Source organism: Eucalyptus grandis, chromosome 9 (assembly GCF_016545825.1).
Source record: "Eucalyptus grandis isolate ANBG69807.140 chromosome 9, ASM1654582v1, whole genome shotgun sequence".
NCBI classification, from domain to species: Eukaryota; Viridiplantae; Streptophyta; class Magnoliopsida; order Myrtales; family Myrtaceae; genus Eucalyptus; species Eucalyptus grandis.
This window is the reverse complement of record NC_052620.1, coordinates 26513661-26520988: the sequence shown is the minus strand read 5'-3', so window position 1 is coordinate 26520988 and position 7328 is coordinate 26513661. Positions and strand designations below refer to the sequence as shown.

Genomic DNA, 7328 nt, shown 5'->3' with positions numbered 1-7328 from the left:
TGTGAGTGTGATTACTTATTTCCAGCTTATCGTTCGCCGAAACCTATACTTTAGTAATGTAATCGACACTAGTTGCTCCATCTGTGTCGCTCGTTTCTGGGTTTAGTACCGGACATTGAAAGAAAATAGAGCGTTTTGCAAATCATTATTCTCGAAAGCTCCACAGCATTCGCTAAAATTTGGCAGAAAAGCACAAAGCACCCGTTTAAGTTTGCACTTGTTGTCAACAGGTTCAAAGAAGTTGAGGGTATTGCGTTTTTTAGTGCTCAATTAATAAAAGGAAAATAGCCATCAACAATTTCAAATTATACTCAAGGTAACATTGTGCGTTTGAGAAGGTTTTTGGGAAAAGTCTTAGGAGAAATACAAAAGTCGATAAGTTAAAGGAGTTTTTCAAAACACAAATTGTATTTGGTAAATTATATTATAAAAATCTATTGTGAAGTGCTTTTAAGCAAAACAACGTTTGGAAAAATTATATTATCGAAAAAAAAAAAAACTGGCTGGCCAAAGGCAAGCAATCCTCAATAAAGGGCAAATGGTCCAGACTCCAGTGAAGGGCAAGCAGTCCAGACTCCAGTGAAGGGTAGGCGGTCCGACGAGGGTCTCTATAACCCAAGGGTAGGCGGTCCGACGAGGGTCTCTATAACCCAAACCATGCAACCAGATCGCAATCTTAGGTCGTTGCGACCGTCCTCGGAGGGTTGTTTTTATTGCTTATAAAAATGAATCGTGAAAATATATTCATTATCTATAAAATATTTAGACATTATAAAAAATTATATTAATAAATTATTTTAAGTGATAGACGATCATTTTAAAAAAAAAAATTCCAACTCAAGCATTATTCACAAAACAAACGAAATTCAATCTTTGAAGAATCGTTGAATTACATTGCAACCGATATAAATTTAAAGTATGAAATTAGATAATTTGATTAATTACATTTAAAGTATGGACTAGAATTGCACTATTATTAAAAGTGTAAGCCTTTGGTGAAAATTGGCCAAAGTCAACGCCAAGTGAAGGAAATTGCAACCAATTTCAAGACTTTGAGATAACAAAGGGCCAACTCAAAACAAGTACCGAAATTTGAAGGGGAAGATGCAATTCACATTTGTCGTTAGACAGATATGCTTTATAAGAGAGCTAATTAATCGCATGACAAACACATGATTCAAACTTCGATTGAAAAATAATCAGAATCAATACTAAAGAAGATATCGCAATCAATTTCAATTTTTATGGACGTATTACAAAAATTGAAAAGTCAAGTGGTAGCTTGCAAGAAGTATTAAACCTAAGAGGCAAATGCAATTTGGCCAGAGAAATTACTAGATCAGTAAGTTAGATGTACTAAAATCAATTTGGACGATTTAAAATAGTGGTTTTTTTTTCAGTATATATAACAGCCGCCAAATGATTTCCTTAAATTAAGGATTGTCTTGCCTTCTGCAATAATGAGAGAGAGAGAGAAGTTGGTTGGTCTGGTCGTTTTCCGGTAATGCCAACACCTCAAGCCACCTTTCTCGGAGATCATTCCAAGTCTGCACCTAACTCCAAGTGAACGAACTGCATAGTACTTTCTCTGTCTTGCTCTCTTCTCTGCTTCAGTTTTCACGGTGCAAACATGAAGCTTAAGACCCTAGCTCGACCTCCCCTTGCTCCCCTCCCAATCCGTGACATAAATTTTCTTCGTTGTCATTCAATATTCTCCAAGAAACGGCCTCTCTCGTCGTTAAAACCCAACTCTTTTCATGGTCAGGCGACTTCAGATTTGCGCATTGTTGCTCCTACAAATGTTACCAACAAGTTTATCACGGCTTGTCTCAGTTCTAGCTCTAGCGAAGAACTCGCTGATACTTACGATTCAAAGACAGGAGAGAACGACTTTGATGAAAGAGAGAGGATCGACAGAAGGGCAACGCAAGGGGAATTGGCGAGTCAGAGCTTGTGGAATCAAATCGTGGAAATTGTGAAGTTTTCAGGTCCTGCGACGCGTCTGTGGATATGCGGGCCGCTGATGAGTCTCATCGACACTGCGGTAATCGGTCAAGGAAGCTCCATTGAGCTTGCTGCTTTAGGTGATTTCTCATTTACCACCAACTTGTTGTGGATTGCTACTTTGGCTACAGAACTATTTAGCGAGAATAAGCGGTTAAAATTTTTCAGTAGAATTAAGCTTGGATCAGGGTCCAAGTATAGCAAACTGGAAAAGTTAATATGTTAGAGATCTTTATGATTAGTAAGATTATGTTCGGGTTCACACTGAAAACGGAAAAAGAGGATATTCTGGGAAGAGCTCCATGGGCAAGAACCTATAATAGAGGCATCATTTTAACCACATATTAGAACACCGAACTCATTTCCTTCAGGGCTTATACTCATGGTCTGTCCTGTTACCAGTTTTTTAAGCAATTTAAGCTGGCGCCTTAACAATCCTTTGCTAATCACATGGTCTTTTAAATTGTTGACTACAAGGACTTTTTCAATTTTAAATTTGGATAAACAGGTCCGGGGACGATGCTCTGCGATAATATGAGTTATCTGTTCATGTTCCTATCAATTGCAACCATGAACATGGTTGCCACTTCACTGGCCAGACGGGTTAGTCTTCCATGCTGTTGAGAGGTATCATCATTTTTAACATTGAATCAATTTAAGGGTCTCCAGTAATATATTATTTGGTTTTGAATTTGTTTAGTGAACATTATCAAGGAGTTCCCCCTGAAAAATCCCCAACTAATTGTTCTGTAGGAACGTTTTATCTTAGTTACATCTACACTAATTGAAGTCCATTTCTTTTTCTTTTTTTGTTTCTTTGGCTTCCAAGGTCTATCTCTTTCTAATTTTTCATTATTGCCACAAAAGAACACTAGCAAAAAGGTATGATGGTTTCAGATGTTACCGAGTAAGATTCACGCACCAGTTAATCCTTATGTAGGACAAAAATGAAGTGCAGCATCAAATATCGATCTTGCTCTTCATTGGGTTGGCGTGTGGCTTATTAATGCTTCTGTTTACCAGATTCCTAGGTACATGGACTATTACAGGTACGAGATATGCAATTATATGGCTAGCAGTTTAGAATGGATTTGCTGCTGCTTTTCTCTGACTATCTAATTTAGTTCATCTATCTACCCTTGCTAAAAAATAAAAATTATTTTCCTTTCTTATTCATTTATATCGTGCTAGGCAGTTTGGAGTGAGTGAGGCCTATGGGAATTTTAAAAAGAAGCAAATGTGCACTAATCTGTTTTTTGTCAACATCTTTTCCAGGTTTTACAGGACCCAAAAATGCACACATTGTCCCAGCCGCTAACACGTATGTCCAGGTTCTTTATTTGGAAGTTTGATTTTTCTGGGATAAATGGTTTGCTCTTTGCCATCTCCATCATTGTCATCCAATCTGAACCGATGGCTCAGAAATGATATTGAATTTTTATTTTACCTTGTTCTTTTGTATCTAATGGAAGGCGTCTTCTGAATCTTGGGCTCAGTAGCTGCTTGCAAACAAGTTCTGCTAAGGCGACCTTTGGTTTAAATAGGATTCCATTTTTTCTTTTAGATACGAGGCTTGGCATGGCCAGCGGTTCTTGTTGGATGGGTTGCTCAAAGTGCGAGGTACCGTCTGACCTTTAATCTCTAGACCCAAGAATATTCCTTAACTTACAAAATGTTGGTTGCTAGGCACTTTGTCCCTGCGGTAATGACCAAGAGGTCAATTACGGACTTTTTTGTCCATAGAATCTGGGAATGTAGTTATGTTTGCGTCTTGTCTGATTTTAAGTGGTAGACTTGATCATTTGAATCTTGTCTTCCCAGTTCTGATTGATCTCTTATTTCCCAGTCTTGGCATGAAAGATTCATGGGAACCTTTAAAGGCCCTAGCCACTGCAACTGTCATAAATGGAGTTGGTGACATACTCCTCTGCAGCCTTTGGGCTACGGAATAACTGGTGCAGCATGGGCTACCACGGTGTCACAAGTATGTAACCTGCTCTTGTTTATGCATCCTCAATGTTTGAAAAGTTATTAGTGAACTCACTTGCACCCATTTATCAACTCATCTCATAGGTTGTTGCTGGCTATATGATGATTGAATCTCTAAAGAAAAAAGGATATAATGCTTTTGCCCTTACTATTCCATCAACCAGTGAACTTCTCATGATAATTGGGCTAGCTGCTCCAGTTTTTGTCTCATTAATGTCAAAGGTAGGTTAGAGTCACCCAACGTTGTTATGTTGTTAAAAGTATACAACAAGCAAACTGTTAATTCATTTTTACTTCAGCTGAGACTATTCCAATACGTGCTATATGTTTTGGACAATTCAGGTGGGTTTTTACTCCCTAATTATCTATTTTGCAACATCTATGGGCACGCATGTTGTCGCGGCTCATCAGGTGAGGATGCTATTGCACTCTAGCTAAATTGTTTTCTTTCCATAGGATCCTGCTCAAGAGGAACTGATGTAATTTACCTACACTTATCTTTCTTTATAGGTCATGATTCAAATTTACAGCATGTGTGTTATATGGGGCGGGCCTCTATCTCAAACAGCCCAATCGTTTATGCCTGAGATGATGTTTGGAGTCACTCGAAATTTGGCAAAGGTTAGTGATGCCCTAATTCCAACTGAAGTAGTATGTTTCTTGTCTAGGAGTATGACAGCTGCCTTGCATTACTCACTAACTTTTTTTGGTGAAGGTCCTGCATAAGTTTTTAATGTTGTATTTCTCTTGAAAGATATTCTCTCAAGTCTAGCAATGTCAAACAGGCCAGGTTACTGCTAAAATCACTTGTAGTTATTGACACAATATGTGGATTGGTAATTGGAACAATTGGGACATCGGTTCTTTTGTTCTCTCCCACTATCTTTACACCTGATCAAAGTGTCATCCAAGAGGTTAGTCGTGATATTTGACTATTGTGAGTATGCTTCATTGTTAGTCTGTTCTTTCTGATAGATCAACCTTACGTCTCAGATGCACAAGGTGTTGATACCATTCTTTATGGCTACAGTGACTAAACTAGGATGATTTGCATTTGCGCTTGCAACTCCAGTTTTGCATTAGTTGTCTGTACATCTACTTCCAGACCTTAGTTAACTCCTGAAACTACATGCATTAATATCATATCGCACCAAATTGCTGAGAGTTCGAGGAAAAAACAATAGGATTGAAGGATAGAGAAAGGAAAGGAAGCTATAAGTAGTTCTCATATCCAATTATGTGCCGAATTACTCTGTCATCAAAGGAGTTTACTTCTTCACAAATCGAGTTCCTAATGGAACTGCGCTTGTTTGCTCGATGCAGGCCAGACGAGATCTCAAATTCATGAGTTTGTCAATGGGTGGATGTTTTTCATTGGGTGCTTTGTTGCTTTTGGTAGGGGTCTAGAGCTTACGTTCCTACCATCAAATTTTATGATGTCTTCAAAGCTTTTGGTTATATGATTGTCCCAACATTGCTCGCTATTCTGTGTTGTAGCTCTTGACCAGCAAAGGGTATGGATTGCCAGGTTGCTGGTGCGCACTCGTTGGATTTCAATGGGTATGGCTAAATTCTTGCTCCTTGGCTTCTGTTTCCAGCATTAGTCACTTGCTTGGAGACTGAATTTTTTTGTGTAACATGTACTTATTTGAGACTCAGCTTATTCATGCAATGATGTCAGGCTCGGTTTTTCCTCGCTCTCCACCGCCTGCTATCTCCAGATGGCATAAGTCATGACAATGATATAGGCCAGAAAAAAAAAAAGCCAAGCAACCTGAGAGCTACATAGCTTCACGTCCATGTCTAATCTGTCCCGTCAACAAATTAGTGATCATGAAGCAGGAGGAAGTCATCGAAATTGAGCTGGTGAAGCTTCCGGAGGAGAGAATTATGTACACAGATGAGAATAGCCGTGAATCTGTACATGCTACGTTGGACAAAGTTTTAGAAGGCCTGGTCTATCGCCGTTTGATTTTTTCTGAATACTGATGTTGCAGTGTAGAAGAGAAGGGGCAAATGATTGGAGTGCCTGCGGGGCTCTGTGACTTTGTCCGGCATCCTTACAGCCAAAAAGTGTGGGTCCGCTGAAACTTCAAATGCATTGAAAGATTCCCATTCCATCGGATCATAATTTTTCTTTTCCGGGTCAAGAAAGATAACCGGTTGATGCTGGTATGCTTTTGGAAATCGGTGCTTGGAGTAATCAGGCTGCCCTTGAATGAAACGGAACGAATGTTATCAGCGAACGAACGTATGACTACTCGAACGAGCTTATTGATGGAAGTGCAGATCCATCTCTCATCTTCTGTAAGTGGTTGAATCGTGTGGAAAGATCCCCTAAAAAGGAAAAACAGCCACAGTCTGGGTCACCCTGTCGTTGCACAAGGACCAGATCTACTTGAAAAACATTACTCCTCAAGATAACGATTTACATATCTACGTAGAATCTTTTTAGGAGATTTTGTGATGGTTCTGTCCTTTCTATGTCGAGTTCTCTTTGAATTGTAAGTGTTCTTTAACCATATAATCTCAATATCAACAGTATGATGCCAAGTGTTTCTATTAATCTCAGAAAGCATCATGGCGTTGTAAAATTTCATTGTTGACTTAAAATATAACATAACCTAATTGTTCAAAAGGTCTTAAACGTGCCCATAAAAACCAGAAGGTGGGATGCCTGCTAAGAACCATATTTATTCTTATTGTGACATCTTCCCAGCTGTTGTCGAAGACACAAGAAAGGTTTCACGTGGGAAGCCAAAGGCTTCTTTGTCCGGGGAAGAAACCTTGTAAATTCGTGATCGCAACCTTTGAGAAAGACTCTAGATTTCCAAAGACCGGTCGACTCGGAATATGCCAATAATGTACACCATCAAATATTTTCGAGAGTAACATCTGAAAAACGTGGGAGGAGTACGTCTCTTGAAATTATCCAGGAAGATATATTAACTGGCGCGCGAAAAAATTGATCTAGACATCGCCCAATTATAATTTATAAATAAATAAATCAAATTGGCCAAAAGCCCAATCAAAGCAAATGCCAAAGGAATTGAGCAGTGACGTTTTAAAACAAAGCAAGCGTCCCCCTCTGATTTTTGCACCTTTGGAAGTTTCTATGTGACAGACCCACTTGACCAAGAAGAGGCGCCGCATACAGCACGCGCTCTCTCCCCGCCAAACGTTGTCTTCGTCCTTTCTTTCTTTCTTGTGGTTCCAGTGAAGAAGGGACTCAACGCCACCGACCCCCTTCTCTGTTCTCCGCTTCATCCGCCGGCTCCGTTCCCGGTCAGCCACCGCTGACGCCAACGCCGACCTAACTTCAAAGACAATGCAGA

The 7328-nt window shown here is 39.5% G+C and overlaps 1 pseudogene; it reads left to right on the top strand.

Annotated features, from left to right (window-relative positions):
- The first annotated feature begins 1602 nt into the window (after positions 1-1602).
- On the top strand, positions 1603-5773 carry LOC104420552 (annotated as a pseudogene).
- The last annotated feature ends 1555 nt before the right edge of the window (positions 5774-7328 follow it).